Source organism: Phascolarctos cinereus, unplaced genomic scaffold, assembly GCF_003287225.1.
Source record: "Phascolarctos cinereus isolate Bilbo 61053 unplaced genomic scaffold, phaCin_HiC Scaffold_2;HRSCAF=192, whole genome shotgun sequence".
Classification (NCBI taxonomy): domain Eukaryota; kingdom Metazoa; phylum Chordata; class Mammalia; order Diprotodontia; family Phascolarctidae; genus Phascolarctos; species Phascolarctos cinereus.
In genome coordinates, this window is record NW_027555625.1 from 356,053,617 (window position 1) to 356,070,178 (window position 16,562).

General features: G+C 38.6%; 1 protein-coding gene across 1 annotated transcript in view; it reads right to left on the reverse strand.

Annotated features, from left to right (window-relative positions):
- EXOC3L4 (exocyst complex component 3 like 4) overlaps nucleotides 1–11,527 on the reverse strand; it is an 80,929-nt gene extending 69,402 nt beyond the window's left edge. The window contains exon 1 of the mRNA XM_020971185.2: nucleotides 11,334–11,527. The gene's annotated coding sequence lies outside the window, so the exon portion shown is untranslated. The remainder of the gene's footprint in view (nucleotides 1–11,333) is intronic.
- Nucleotides 11,528–16,562: the final 5,035 nt, after the last annotated feature.

Sequence of the window (16,562 nt, forward strand, 5' to 3'; positions counted from 1 at the left end):
AAGCTAGCTTCACCTGGCTTTCAGTGCCTCCCCAGTCAAACACCACCCCACCTTTGTAGTCACCCAGCTCATGCCGCTTCCTCAGCTATATTCCATTCTTTAGCCAGACTGACCAACGTACTCATCCCTAAGCAGACTAGCCTAATTAGCAATCAGCCAATCTAGATTTCAGTGCTGATTGGAAAGTGATACTTAACTAGCTGTGGGACAATGGACAAAAATAATTTTCTTGATTTGAGGTTCAATTTCTTTGTCTGTAAAATGAAGATAATAATTATACTTCTTACCTAAAAGGACTAAACTTTGTACCTAAGATGAAAATACTTTGTTAACCTTAGACTAATATGGAAATGGAATTTATCGCTATCATTTGTCACAATTAGTCTCTCCTTCCTCGGATTCTTTTCCCACACCCCCCTTTTCTACTATCCGAATCTTAGCTGTCTTTTAAAGCAAAGATCATCCCCTCTTAGAGGCCATGGTTTAGCGTTTTAGCCAGAAGATAGATCCTCTTTCTAAGATCATGGTTGATCATCTCAGACGGAAGTGATCCTCCATCAGCAACTCGGACTTTGGGGGCCCCATGCTTCTCACTAGGAAAAGAGCCTGCTGGGGCTGCTATCTCTCTGTCCCACACCAGGTCCCTGTGCTACTTCTTGGTTCTGTCTGACCACTCCTTGGTCTTCTTTCCTAGATTCGTGTGTCACTTCTTTAGTGTAGATAGAACCCAATACTCTGTCCTGGCCCTTCTTCTGTTGTCTCCCAACACTACCTCTTGTCCTCATCAATTTCCATGGGTTCAGCTGTAATCTCTTCAGAGGTGTCCCCTAGATCTATATATCTAACCCAATTCTCCCTCCAGAGCTTTAGGCCCTCATGATTTAGAACTAGATATCCCACAGATCCCTCAAATTCAACATATCCAAAAGTCTAACAATATTTGGTTCCCTAAATCCACCCTTGTTTCTAATTTCTCTAATTCTGTTGAAGGCACCCTTATCTTTTTATCCACCCAGGCTTGCAATCTCAGAGTTATCCTCATCTCCTCACTCTCATCACCCCATTATGTTTAATCAGCTGCCATAGCATGTCATTTTTACCTCCAGAACATCTCTCACTTCCTTCTCCCTTTCTCCACTCACACGACCACCTCCATAGCTCAGGTCTTCATCACTTCTTATCTGGACTATTGCAATAGCATACTCCTTAGTCTCCCTGCCTCACACCCGTCCCCTCTCCAAACCGTCCTCCAAATAGCTGCCAAATTAATATGCAAAGTGCTTCACAAACCTTGAAGAGTTATAAATTGTTAGCTATCATTATTTTTCTCTCCACGACATGGGTCTGACCATGTCACTCTCCTGCTCAAGAAGTGGTTCTTAATTGCCACTAGGGCCCAGTTCAAACTCCTTTACTTGACATTTAGAGACCTTCCCCACCTGCCTTTAAGTCTTATATATTTACTCTCCTTCACACACACTTCAATTTTGCCAAACTGACCTTGGATTCCTCACACTTGACATTCCATTTTCTGTCTGTGCTTTTGCATCACACACACACACACACACAGAGGTATATGTTATATGAATTTACATACACTCATATGTGTCCATCTTATTTCACCCAAAAGCGTATAACCTCCTAGAGAAGAGATACTTTGGTTTTCTCTTTGTAGCCCTCTTGCTTAGCACAGCGTGTGGAATACGGGAGGTGCTTAACTGTTCATTGGTTGGCCTCCCTGAGGTTTGGGACTATGATTTAGTCCTCTCTGTCTCCCTCATAGCATAACCTAATATATGGCCCTGCACATGATAGGTGCTCAAAGAGTATTTATGCTCGCCTGATAAACATTACTGACAGACTGACAGATTGATGGACTGACTGATAGAGTGGTGATAGGCTGATGGATTGAAAATTAATGGACTGATGGATTGAGGGCCTGACAGACTGATGACCTAATTGTCCCAATGGCCAGAAGCTCACGGCAGGTCTTAGACCAGGGATAGGCAGGTGACCTCGGATCAAGTCTTGTCATTAGTGAGACAGATGGATCTCTCTCTTCTCCATTCTCTACCCCAGGCCTCTCTTTTCTTCCTTCTTCTACTTCCCTCCTTCCCCTTTTTCCAGTCTGTGTCTTGGGCCTGTCAGTGACCCTTTCTATTCTTTCCAGAGTCTCTAGGGAGGTTGGGCTGAGTCTAAAGGAGGGCGTCTGGGTTCAGGGCTTGTTGGGAGTGAGGAGGGTGGGGAGGGTGGAATCTGTGTGAGAAGTCTGGGAGAGAGGACATGGTTCTGGGGTGAGAAGGGTTGGTATGTACTAAGATCTGTGACAAAGCCGAGTCTGGGGGAGGGGTACCTGTGGAATGTGTGTGTGTGTGTGTGTGTGTGTGTGTGTGTGTGTGTGTGTGTGTGTGTGTACGTGCATGCATGTGCTGGGGGTGGAGTTGGACATTGAGAAGGGGGTCTGGGTGGAAATTCCCAATGCTATGTGAGCTGCTGTAGGCTGGTGGCCAGGCCATACTGTTGGCTCAGGGAGATAAGATCATAAATCAGTGGCAAGACCTGGCCCTGAGACAGCATTCAGGACTCCTGAGTCATCCCCACCCCCATTGTCCCTGGCTTAGGGGGTGAGGGTAAGGTTAGGGAGATGACCTGAAGGGTCTTGTGGCCTTAGGGAATCCCAGTCCTACTTTTCCTTCATCCCTTTCCCCACCTCATTTTTTCCTTTGAGTGGAAAATGGTACCAGAGGAAAAGTTCTAGACCAGGAGTTGGGAGGCAGATCTTCTGACTCTCTACTTCTTAGCTTAGTGATCCTGAACCAACTGCTTATTCTCTCCTGGCCTCAGTTTCCCTCTAATATAAAACGAGGGTGATAATATCGTTATAACTTGCCTCACACACTGTGGGCATAAAGTACTTTTTAAACCTCAAAACTATACAATTACGAGCTACTATTTTCTCAGAGCACTCCATCTGGGTTTCTTCTTGTGGGCAGCCAGGTAGTGCAGTGAATAGAGCACCTGGCCTGGAGGACCTGGAGCACCTGGAGCGCCTGACCTCAAGAAGATATGAGTTCAAATCCCACCTCAGACACTTATTAGCTGTGTGACCCTGGGAAAGTCACTTTGCCTTAATCTCCTCTTCTATAAAATGGAAATGATAACCGTTTCTACCTCCCAGAATTGTTGTGAGGATCAAATGAGGTAATAATTATAGTGATTAGCACAGTGCCTGCCTGGAACATAGTGAACGAACTTACTAAATGGTCAGTATTATTATTTTATTATTATTATTATGGAGTTTTGTTTTGTTCTGTTTTGTTTTGCCTTTTTTGTATCTCCAGCACTTTATATATTGTCTGGCAAATAGTAAGCACTCAGTAAATGCTTGTTAATTGACTGCTAAATTAAAAAAGAGAAAGAAAACCTGAACTGGAAATAAGATGCTCTCACTAACTTGCTGGGTATGAGATATGTAAATGAAAGATATTATATTATATTATGTTATGTTATATTATATTATATTATATGATGGTATGTTATATTATGTTGTTATGTTATGTTATATCATATCATATCATATTTCATTATATTTCATTATAAATGTAAGAGTGAACTGTGATAACTGAACACCTCCTTTCTTCTTGTTGTGTCTCTTTTAGGCTTGGAGACCAAAGTGCAGTGAAAAGGAGCAGTGGGAATAGGGTGGGTTGGTTCTACTCACTCTTAGAGAGTTTCAGGAAAGAGTTCTCTGAGGAGTCCATCCCACTCACTGACACTGTATCTGAGCATGTCAGAGGTATTGTGCTGGAGCCAGCTCACACTTATGACTAAATTTTCTGTGTGAATACACACCTCAAAAATCAGCAAATGTTACAAGTCAGGACTTGATTTATTGTTTTGTTGATTTCTAGAAGTAAGAAAGTTAGGAAGAAAATATTAATGCAGATTAGGGCTTGAAAGTGTGTTGAGTACACTTCTTTCTTTCTTTCTTTCTTTCTTTCTTTCTTTCTTTCTTTCTTTCTTTCTTCTTCCTTCCTTCCTTTCTTCCTTCCTTTCTCTCTTTCTCTCCTTCTCTCCTTCTCTCTTTCCTTCTCTCTTCCTTCTTTCTTTCTTTCTTTCTTTCTTTCTTTCTTTCTTTCTTCCTTCCTTCCTTCTTTCCTTCCTTCCTTCCTTCCTTCCTTCCTTCCTTCCTTCCTTCCTTCCTTCCTTCTTCCTTCTTCCTTCCTTTCTCTCTCTCTCTCTCTCTCTCTCTCTCTCTCTCTCTCTCTCTCTCTCTCTCTCTCTCCCTCTCTCTCTCTCTCTCTCTCTCTCTCTCTTTCTTTCTTTCTTTCTTTCCTTCTTTCTTCCTTCCTTCCTTTCTCTCTTTTCTTCCTTCCTTCCTTCCTTCCTTTCTCTCTTCTTTCTTTCCTTCCTTCTTCCTTCCTTCCTTCCTTCCTTCCTTCCTTCCTTCCTTCCTTCCTTCCTTCCTTCCTTTCTTTCTTTCTTTCTTCCTCCCTCCCTCTCCCTCCCTCCCTCCCTCCCTCCCTCCCTCCCTCCTTTCTTTCTCTTTCTTTCTTTTTCTTTCTTTCTTTCTTTCTTTCTTTCTTTCTTTCTTTCTTTCTTTCTTTCTTTCTTTCTTCTTTCTTTCTTTTCTTTCTCCTTCTCTCTCTCTCTCTCTTTCTTTCTTTCTTTCTTTCTTTCTTTCTTTCTTTCTTTCTTTCTTTCTTTCTGTCTGTCTTCCTTTCGAGAGCCAGCACTTACCAGCATACTGGTGGAGGTAGCTCATGTTGCTAGGGACCAATCAAAGGAAGACGTGTTCAAGATAAAGTCTTATTCACAGAAAACTTCTTCAGACAAAGGCACATTCCTTGCAATTTCATTAAATTGATCAGGGGCTCACCATTAATTCCTTTACAATAATAATAGTGCTATATAGAGATTTTTCTTACGATGTGGCTTCTTGAATGAGGGCCAGACCACCTGGCTCCCACATACATGCTCCAGCAAAATCTTGAGATTTACACAGACTGAATAAATGATCAAGAAATCCAATGAGAAATTTCAAATGAGTGACTTCTTCCATCCCAGAATTGCACAAAAGGTCAACAGATGCAACAGGGAAATAGGAAACAAAGGAAACACCTTCTGCTCCCCAAAACATACACACCTGCCACTGCCAGCACAGAGAACCTGTAATTAGAGACTGGGACATATGTAGTCTAAGGCTATATGTCTTAAGTCAAAAAGAGTCCCTGAGAAAGCCAGAAAGTGGTGTCATTGGGAGCCTTGGAGAATGACAGCATACAGTAATACAACAACCAATAACCAGCAAGTGACAACAGCACTCAGTCCCAAAGGCTTCAAGGCTTCCCAACACCAGTTGGGAACCTCCAAGATCCAAATGGGCTAACTCCAAGTGGTGGAAGTAAGAGCAAAAATCCAAGTGACCCAGAGAGAGACCACACAGTGCCAACCACCCCACCCAAACATGCAGAAGGGAACAAAGAGCCTGGCCCTTGGATGAAGCCCCAATTCATGAACTAAAGCAGGAGAAATAAGTAAATTAAAGAAAACACTGAAAAGTATAAAAAATTATGGCAAATCCATAACTATAAGCTATACTTGCTTATAAGCAGAGACTTAAATGAAAAAATGAATTGTCCATGAGAATTATATAAATTATAGAAATAAACAGAGAAATAAAGAGATAAAAAATGAAATGAAAGCTCTGAAAGAAAGAACTGAAAAGAAGCTAAATAGCTTAGAAGAGAAAGTGGTAGGAATCCCCCCCCCCAAACTAGAATAGATCAATCAGATATTAATGGTTCCATGAAAGTAACAAATATTCAAATAAAATCAAAAGACTGAAAAAGAGATAGCAAGATACTTAATTTAAAAAAAACCTGACCTGGAAAACAGATCAAAGAGAGATACTCAATGAACTTGCACAAACAAAACTAATGCAGCCAAAATTAGAAGGAAAACGGGAAATAGGGAAAAATTTACAGCAAGTTTCTCTGCTAAAGGCCTCATTTTTCAAATATATAAGGAACTGGGCTGAATTTATAAAAATACATACCATTCACCAATTGTTAAGTGGTCAAAGGATATGAATAGGCAGCGTTTAGAAGAAAAAAATCGAAGCTATCAATGCTTTCATGAAAAATGCTCTAGCTCACTATTGATTAAAGAAATACAAATTAAAACAACTCTGAGGTACCACCTCACACCTATCAGATTTGATAACATTACAGAAAGGAAAAATGACAAATTCTAGAGGGGACACAGAAAAATTGGGACACTGATGAATTGTTGGTGGAGTCTTGAACTAGTCCAACTATTCTGAAAAACATTTGGAACTATTCTCAAAGGTCTATAAAACCGTGCATATCCTCGAACCTAGCAATTCCACTATTAGGTCTGTATCCCAAAGAGATCAAAGAAAAAGGAAAAAGACCTATGTGTACAAAAATAGTTATAGCAGGTCTTTTTGTGGTGGCAAGAATTGGAAATTGAGGGGATGTCTATCAGTTGGGGAATGGCTGAACAAGCTGTGGTGTATGATTGTGATGAAATACTATTGTTCCATAGGAAATGATGAGCAAGTTGGTTTCAGAAAAACCTGGGGTGACTAATACGAACTAATGCAAAGCAAAGTGAGCGGAACCAGGAAAACATACACAGTAACAGCAATATTGTACCAATGACCAGCTGTGAAAGACTTAGCTACTCTGATCGGCAATCATCCAAGAAAATTCCAAATGACCCATGAAAAATGCTACCTCCAGAGAGAGAATTGATGAACTATCAGCGCAGATTGAAGCATATTCTTTTTTAAAACTTTCCTTATTTTTCATGTGTGTGTTGTGTGTATTTTCTTTTGCTAATATGTAAACATGTTTTGTATGACTTCACATGTTCTCACATAATAATTTACACATCAATTGATATCATATTCACACATAATCAATGTCATATTGTTTGCCTTCTCAAGTGATAGGGAAGGGGAGTGAGGGAGAGAAACTGGAACTCAAAAAAATTTTTAATGAACATTAAAATTCTTTTACATGTAATTAAGAAACATTTAACAAAATAAAAGTATAACTTTAAAAAATCACTGGACTCCATGAAAACCATGCCCCTCCCAAAATCTTGAACACTATATTTCAGGAATCATACATGAATTCTGCCCAGATCTATTAGAACTAATGGATAAAGTGGAAATAGAATTTACCTATGACCTCCTGAAAGGATCTCCAAAAGGAAAGTCCCAGGAATGATATTAGCTAAAATTTAGAGCTCCCACGTCAAAGAACAAGTTCTGCAAACATCTGGAAAGAAGCAATTCAAGTACCAAGGACCTGCGATCAGTATTACACAAGCCTATCAGCTTCTGCTGTAAAAGAGGGGAGATCTTAGAACACAACATTCTGAAAGGCAAAAAGATAGAGACTTATAATCAAGAACAACTGACCTTACAAAGCTGAGTGTAATCCAATGGTGAAAAGGAGGAGAATGAACCTTTAATGTAATAGGGGAGTTTCAAATATTTCTAATAACCAGAGCTAAGAAGGAACTTTGAAATAAAATCACAAGAAGTCAGAAAAACTCAGAAAGATAAATTTGTTTGAAGAATTAAACATTGTATGATGGTGAAGTGCTAATATGCTAATAAGGAAAGAAGAAACAAGTTTCCCTTCAGAATATTAATGTCTTCAAAGGGTATTAAGGGAGTTAAATAAGAAAAACAGAAGCCCTGTGGGTGGATGTGGTTCTATTCTGAGAGCTTGAAGAGGGAAAATAGAAGAGTGTAAATAGAGGAATATACAAGTATAGAAAGGAAAAAGAAGGGATTGTCACTTGGAATTTCTTATAATTGGAGTGAATGAAAAGAAAAATAAACAACTATGGTGGAAGGGTTAGATGAAGTTGGCATCAGATGAATCTTACTTTTAATCTGAATAGACAAAGGAGGGATCAACACAAACATATACATACAAATATACTAAGAATTTGGTGTAGAAATATATCAAACTCACTAGGGAAAGAAAGAAGGGGTAAGGTTAAGAGAAAGGATGGCACCAGAGAGGAATAGTCATAAACAAAACATACTTTCTAATGTTAAAGGGAGAGATTAAAAGGGGAGAAGAGAAAAGAATTCGAATCTAAAGGGGTACCTTAGAATTCCTCTTAGCCAATTTGGGAATAGCTGAGCAAATTGTGGTAAATGAATCGCACATAATAGAATATTATTATACTGTAAGAAATTCTGAAAGAGATAATTTCAGAGAATACTGGGTAATTGTTGCTTGTCCTTCGTTCTCAAAGAGGACCACGATATCAAGAAGGTGATGCCATGACTTGCAAGTGAATTGGATTTAAGTGAGGGAGAGCTGTGCAAAGTCACCAGCCTCACTTTCTCCTCCAGAGCCATCTGAGTCCAGTGGCAAGATACAGATCAGGATAACTGGAGATGGCCCTGGATGCAATGGGAAACCATGGCCTTTTTAAGCTAAGGTCTTTCCTAGGTCTCAGTTTGACTGAGGCAATGTCCATTCAGTGATTAAGGCTAGGTAAAAGATGAGGCAAAGAATGGTCTCTTTTACCTAGTAAAAAAAAAATTATATATGTGTGTGTGTATATATATATGTGTATATATGTACATATATGTGTATATATGTATATTATATATGTATGTATATGTGTTTATATGAGTCTGAGAGGGGAAGATCCTCAGGGTTTCTGGCCAAAACAGAAACAATTGCTATTTATATTCACTCTGAGCCAGTCAGAGCCCAAACAATGACCCCGTGGGCTTGGGCTGGGACCTATTGTTGGCCAATCAATGAGAGCCAGAGTGATTTGGGTATTTAGCATGGTCCTTAAGAAAGAAATCTAGCCCACAAACCCCAAGATATGTTGTCAGGTTTTAGCAATCAAAATTTACAATCCTTTGGGCAGAGCACCTGCAGGTAAGGGTATGATACCATATGTGGACAGAGAGAAGGGTTGGAGGCAAGGCAAGGTAAGGAAGAAGGAAGGAGCCGCGTTGCCCAATGCCTTTTGGGTCTCCCGTGTGTAGTATGGATTCACAGGAAAAAGTGAGCAAAATCAGGAGAACAATTTATATAAGGACAGTAATGCTGTTTTCACAAAAAGGCAGTTTGGAAAGATTTAAGAACTTTTATCGAAGCAATGACCAGCAATGTCTTAAGACACCCCTCGATGAAGCATGTTACCCACATCCTAAAAGAGTGGTGATGGACCCTGGCTGCAGAGACATGCCTTTTCGGACATAGGTACTATGTGAATTCATTTTTGCTCAATCGTGCTTATTTGTTAAAAGGGTTTTTTTCCCTTTCACTTAATGGGGGCTGGGGGAAGGATGAAGTTTAAAGATTAGGTATTAGCAATAGTGGTGTGTCCCCTCACCCAAAAAAAAGAGGTCCATTAAAATCTTAAAAATTCACAGAACCAAAGGCAATTCAGAAGAAAGCACAGATAAGCAAGATAGTTTTGAAAGTAGCTTGTAGAATTTATTATATACTATTTTTAAAGCAAACTGTGTGAAATAGAAATTCACTGTTACACTGAGTCTTCTTTTTTCTACTATGCTATGTGTATAAAAATGCTCTTTTTTGATATTTAAGTTCAGAATAATTTTTTTTTTTATTAATAATAACAGTTAAGTAGAGGCTGAATGGTTTAGTAAATGGAGCAGTAGACTTGGAGTCACATCAGACATTTGCTAACTCTATGATCCTAGGCAAGTCATTTTACCTATCTATGTCTCACTTTCTTCATCATTAAAATGAAAGTTCGACTTAATAGCTTCTAAGATCCCTTTCAGCTCAAAAAGTACTTTCCTCACAACAACCTTGAGAGGTAGGTAATGCAAAAATTATTATCCTTATTTTATAGATGAAGCAACTGAGCCAGGGGAGGGGGCGGAGGTGGGATGGGGAAAGTTGCTTATCACACAGAAAATCAGGGAGGGTTTCTAACTCCCAGATCAGACCTTTTTCCTTCCAGAGTAACGCCCTACCTCTCTTATGAAGATCAAGCTGCCATCTCCTCCAGGAAGATGTCCTTGTCATACCCAACCGTCAGTGACCACTGATGTCTCCTCAACTCCAACAGGGCATTTCATAAGGTCAAAGATAAAACATAAACCATGAAATATAAACCCCTCATTTTACAGATGAGGAAATGGAGGCACAGAGAAGGTAAGTTACTTGTCCAGGATCACATAGCTATCAAGTGTCTAAAGTGGGACTTGAACCTAGGTCTTCTTGATTCTTGACTGGGCAGCTGGGTGCCACAGTGGATAGAGTGCTGAACCTGAAGTCAAGAAGACTCATCTTCCTGAGTTCAAATCTGGTCTCAGACACTTACTAGCTGTGTAACCCCAGACAAGTTACTTTCCTTTTTTGCTTTAGATGAGTCTTCTTGACTTATCTTCCTGAGTTCAAATCCAAGCTTGGACACTGTGTGACCTTGGGCAAGTCACTTAACTCCGTTTGCTTCAGTTTCCTCATCTGTAAAATGAGCTGGAGAAGGAAACAGCAAACCATTCCAGTATCTTCACCAAGAAAGCCCCAAATGGGGTCACAAAGAGTCAGACACGACTGAACTGAACTTCTTGATTCCAAGTCCCTTGTTCTATCCACCACTCCACACTGAATGCCTCAGTGCACTCAATTTCAACAGACATTAATCAAGCCCCTGCTTTGTTCAGGTTCCTGTACTCACTGCTGGGGATATGAAGACAGGCACTACCCAGACCTTGTTCTCAGGAAGCAGACAATCTAAGTGGGCAAATGTCACATTTACACAGTTAAACATAGTACAAAATGTAACGTGATTGGGGCAAAGGGAAGGTCCAGACAGAATTGTCTAGGAAGCAGAGAAGGAAAGGTGGAGGGAGGGCTCAGGTAAGGTTTCCTGGAGGAGAGGCCACCTAAGCTGAATATCTTACCTGCTTCCTTCAGAAACAGGTTAAGGAGCTGTCATTCAAGGTTCCCACTAAACCTTCAGGGATGAAGGTGCAGAAGCGCAGATTCACAAACCTAAGAAGAACCTTAGAAATAATCTAGTCCAAATCTTTCCAGACATGTCTAATAAATCCACCAACATTTATTAAGCACCTTAACCACCCTTGCCCCACCTCCCACAGCCATCCCACATTTATGTGGCTGCTAGTTCCTAGAAGCAGCAGCTCAGGCTGGGCAGTTGGCTCTGTGACAGGTACCAGGAAACTAGCTGCCAACTCCCTAGATGCCAAAGGGATGCCCTCTCCACTCTCATTTTTGTCCCACCTTTCCATCTACACCAAAGAACTGCGCTGTACCTACCAGCTCTACAAAGAGGTCAGATCTCTGATGAAAGTCAGGCTGAGACAGCTGTTCATCTCCTTGGCCCCATGTGGGTTTGGCAGCCAGCCTTGGGATGGGAGGTCTGGGAGGACCAGTAACTGTGGGTTTGTTCTCTTTCTTTCCTGCCCTTCCTTTCTATGTGTCTGCACCTTCCTCCTTCTCTCTCTCTCCTTTTGTTCGTTTCTACCTCTTTCAGTCTATTTCTTTTTCTCTAGCTGCTTTCACTTTCTAAAGTAAAAGCAAACAGGGAAATGCTGCAACTTCTCTGACCTTTGTCTTAACTAATTCCAAGATGTGAATGTTTAATTCATATGAGTATAAGTCAAGTTATCCTTGAAAAAAAATAATCTAGAGTCACAAGGTCACAGATTTCCATTTATAAAGTACCTAAAAGAGCAACTACTTCAGCTCCTCAATTTTACAGATGAGGAAACTGAGACTCCAGGATTTACTTAAGTGACTTACTCAAGGTTATGAAAGTCAGAACAAACAGATGAATGAAAAAAATATTTGTTCAGTTGTGTCTGACTCTTTGTGACCCCATTTGGGGTTCTCTTGGCAGAGATACTAGAGCAGTTTGCCAATTCTTTCTCCAACTCATTTTACAGATGAGACAACTGAGGCAAACAAGGTTAAGTGACTTGCCCAGGCTCACACAGTGTCCAAGCTTGGACAGGAAAATGAGTCTTCCTGACTCCAGGTCCAGCACTCTATCCACGATGCCATCTAGCTGCCCAGAAGAGAGCTTCAGGATCATCTATTGAGATAAGGCTTCAGCACATAGTAAGTGTTCAGAGAGTAAAGAATACCAAACTGGGGGCAGCTAGGTGGCGCAGTATATAGAGCTCTGGCCTTGAAGTCAGGAGGATATGAGTTCAAATCCAGTATCAAGACACATGACACTTACTAGCTGTGGGGCCCTGGACAAGTCACTTAACCCCGATTGCCTCACCAAAAAAAAAAAAAAAGGAATATCAAACTGTCAGAGCTGGGAGGATGCTCAGAAGCCTAGACTTAGCTTCTCTCACTTTCCTTACCTACTGCTAGAATTCCCTAACAGGATGTTGTCTCTGGATTAGTTCCTTTTTTAAGAAATATTTTAGCTTTTCCAATTACATGTAAAAACAATTTTTAACATTCATTTTTAAAAATTTTAAGTTCTCTCTCTCTTCCCTCCCACCCTCCCTGAAATGGTAAACAATTTGGTATAGGTTATACATATTCAATCATGTAAAACATTTCTATATTAGTCATTTTATACAAGAAGACTTGAACAACAAAAAAGAATGAATAAATGAATAAAAGGATAAATAAAAAGAAATACAGGAAGGAAGGAAGGAAGAGGAAAATTGTATGCTTCAGTCTGTATTCAGATAATATCAGTTCTTTCTTTGGAGGCAGATAGCATGTTTCATCACTGAGTCCTTTGGGATTATCTTGAATCATTGTATTGCTGAGAATCGCGAAGTCATTCACAGTTCTTCATCTAACAATATTGCTGTTACTGTGTATAATGTTCTCTTGGTTCTGCTCACTTCAGTTTGCATCAGTTCATATAAGTCTTTCCAGGTTTTTCTGAAATAATCCTGCTTACCATTTCCCATAGCACAATAATAAAATCCTATACCACAACTTGTTCAGCCATTCTCCAATCAATGGACATCCCCTCAATTTCCAATTCTTAGCCAACATGAAAAGAGCTGCTATAAATATTTTTGTACATGTAGGTCCCTCCCCCCACCGCCTTTTTAAAATCTCTTTGGAATATAGACCTAGAAGTGCTATTGCTGGATCAAAAAGTATGCACATCTTTACAGCACTTTGTGCATAGTTCCAAATTGCTCTCTAGAATGGCTGGATCAGTTTGCACCTCCACCAATAGTGCATTAGTATCCCAATTTTCCCACATCCAACATTTACCATTTTCTTCTTTTGTCATATTGGCTAATCTGATAGGTGTGAGGTGGTATCTCTGAATTGTTTTAATTTACATTTTTCTAGTCAATAGCCATTTAGAGCATTTTTTCATATGACTATAAATAGCTTTGATTTCTTTATATGAAAGCTCCCTGTCCATATTCTTTGACCATTTATCAGTTGGGGAATGACTTGTATTCTTATAAATTTGACTCAGTTCTCTATATACCTGAGAAGTTAAGCCTTTATAAGAGATAACTTGCTGCAAAAATTTTTTTCCCAAGTTTTCTACTTTTCTTCTAATTTTGCTTGCATTGGTTTTGTTTGTACAAAAACTTTTTAATTTTATATAATCAAAATTATTTAATTTACATTTCATAATGCTCTCTATATCTTGTTTGGTCCTAAATTCTTCCCTTATCCATAGATATGACAGGTAACGATTCCATGTTCTCCTAATTTGCTTATGATATCACCCTTTACGTGTAAATCATATACCCATTTTGAACTTATCTTGGTATACAGTGCGAGATATTTATCTATATCTAGTTTCTGCCACACTGTTTTCCAGTTTTCCCAGCAGTTTTTGTCAAATAATGAGTTTTTGTCCTAAAAGCTTGGATATTTGAGTTTATCAAACACTAGACTACTATGGTCATTTACTACTGTGTATTTTGTACCTAATCTGTTCCACTGATCCATGACTCTATTTCTTAGCCAGTACCAGATTGTTTTGATAATTGCTGCTTTATAATATAGTGAGTTCTGGTATGGCTTACTTCACTTTTTTTTATTGATTACCTTGATATTCTTGACTTTTTGTTCTTCCAGGTGAATTTATTATTTTTTTCTAGCTCTACAAAATAGTTTCTTGGTAGTTTGATTGGTATGGCAGCAAATAAATAGATTGATCTAGGTAGAATTGTCATTTTTATTATATTGATTTGGCCTATCCATGAGCAAGCGATATTTTTCTAGTTGTTTAGAGCTGACTTTATTTTTGTTGTTGTTGTGTGAAAAGGGTTTTGTAATTGTGTTCATATAGTTCCTGGGTTTGTCTTGGCAGGTAGACTCTCAAATATTTTATATTTTCTACTGTCATTTTAAATGGAATTTTTCTATCTTTTGCTTGCTGGTCTTTGTTAGTAGCATGTAGAAAGCCTGATGATTTATGTGGGTTTATTTTTTTATCCTGAAACTTTGCTGGCTATTGTTTCAATTAGTTTTTAGTTTGCTCTCTAGGATTCTCTAAATATACTACAATATCATCTGCAAAGAGCAATAGTTTTGTTTCCTTATATTCTGTTCAAATACTTTCAATTTCTTTTTCTTCTTTTATTGTGATAGCTAGAATTTCTAGTACGATATTAAATAGTGGTGATAATGGGCTTCCTTGCTTTGCCCCTGATCTTACTGGAAAGGTTTCTAGCTTATGCCCATTCCAGATAATGCTTGCTGATGGTTTTATAGAGATATTACCTATCATTTTGTGGAAAATTCCATTTATTCCTATGCTTTCTGGTGTTTTTAAGAGGAATGAGTTATGTATTTTTGTCAAAAGCTTTTTCTGCATCTACTGAGATAATCTTACGATTTTTGTTGATTTTGTTATTGATATGGCTAATTATACTGATAGTTTTCCTAATATCGAACCAGCCCTACATTCCTGGTATAAATTCCACCTGGTCATAGTGTATGATCCTTGTAATATATTGCTGTAATCTCCTTGTTAGTGTTTTGTTTTAAAATTTTTGCATCAATATTCATTAAGGTAATTGGTCTATGGTTTTATTTCTCTTTTTTTGCTCTTCCCAGTTTATGTATCAGCATGTATCTGTGTTGTAAAAGGGATTGATAGAACTTTTTTGCCCATTTTCCCAAATAGTTTACATAGTATTGAAATTATTTACTCTTTAAATGTTTAGTAGAATTTACTTGTGAATCCATCTGGTCCTGGTGATTTTTTTCTTAGGGAGCTCATTGATGGTTTGTTCAACTTCTTTTCTAAGTTAAGGTTATTTAAGTATTCTATTTCCTCTTCTGCTATCTTGGCAATTTATGCTTTTAAAAATAGTCATATATTTCTTTTAGGTTGTCAGATTAATTGGCATATAATTGGGCAAAGTAGCTCCTAATAATTGCTTCATTAGTGGGTGAATTTACCCTTTTCATTTTTAATACTGATCAATTGGTTTTCTTTCTTTTTTTAAATCGATCAATGGTTTGTTTATTTTGTTGGTTTTTCTTTTAATAAAACCAGCTCTTACTTTTATTTATTAGTTCAATGGTTTTCTTACTTTCACCTTTATTAATCTCTCCTTTCATTTTCAGGATTTCCAAATTGGTATTTAATTGGGGATTTTTAATTCTTCTTCTTCTTCTTCTTCTTCTTCTCTTCTTCTTCTTCTTCTTTCTTCTTCTTTTTTGGTGAGGAAATTGGGGTTAAGTGACTTGCCCAGGGTCACACCACTAGTAAATTTCAAGTGTTTGAGGTCACATTTCAACTCAAGTCCTCCCGACTCCAAAGCCAGAGCTCTATCTACTGCGCCACCTAGCTGCCCCTAATTTGTTCTTTTTATAGATTTTTTAGTTGCATGGCCAATTCAGATCTGGTTTTATTTATTTATTTATTTGCTTGTTTGTTTGTTTGTTTTTAGCCAATTGGGGTGAAGTGACTTGCCCAGGGTCACACAGCTAGTAAGTGTCAAGTGTTTGGTGTGAAGCCAAATTTGAACTCAGGTCCTCCTGACTTCAGGGCCAGTGCTCTATCCACTGCACCACCTAGTTGTCCCCTGCTCTTTCTTTATTTTATGGATGTAAGCTAAAAGTTTAGAGTTATATATTTACCCCTAAGTAATGCTTTGGCTGCATCCCATAAATTTTGGTATGTTGTCTTGTCATTATTTTTGCTTTCTGTGAGATAATTTACCCCATTCTACCTCTCTCTTTCCCCTTCTCCAACTGCATCTTTTTCACCTCTTAATTTTGTTTTATTGTATATCATTCCATCACAGTTCACTCACATCTGCACCTTCTGTCTATGTATACTTCTAATAATTAGAAAGTTCCAAGGAGTTATAAGTATCATCATCTTCCCATGTAGGTTAAAAATTTAACCTTATTGAATACCTTATGATTTTTCTTTCCTGTTTACCTTTCTATGCTTCTCTCAAGTCTTGTATTTTAAAGTCAAATTTTCTGTTCAGCTTTTCATCAGGAATGCTTGAAAATCTCCTATTTTGTTGAATATTCATTTTTCCCCTGAAGGATTATATTCAATTTTGCATAGGT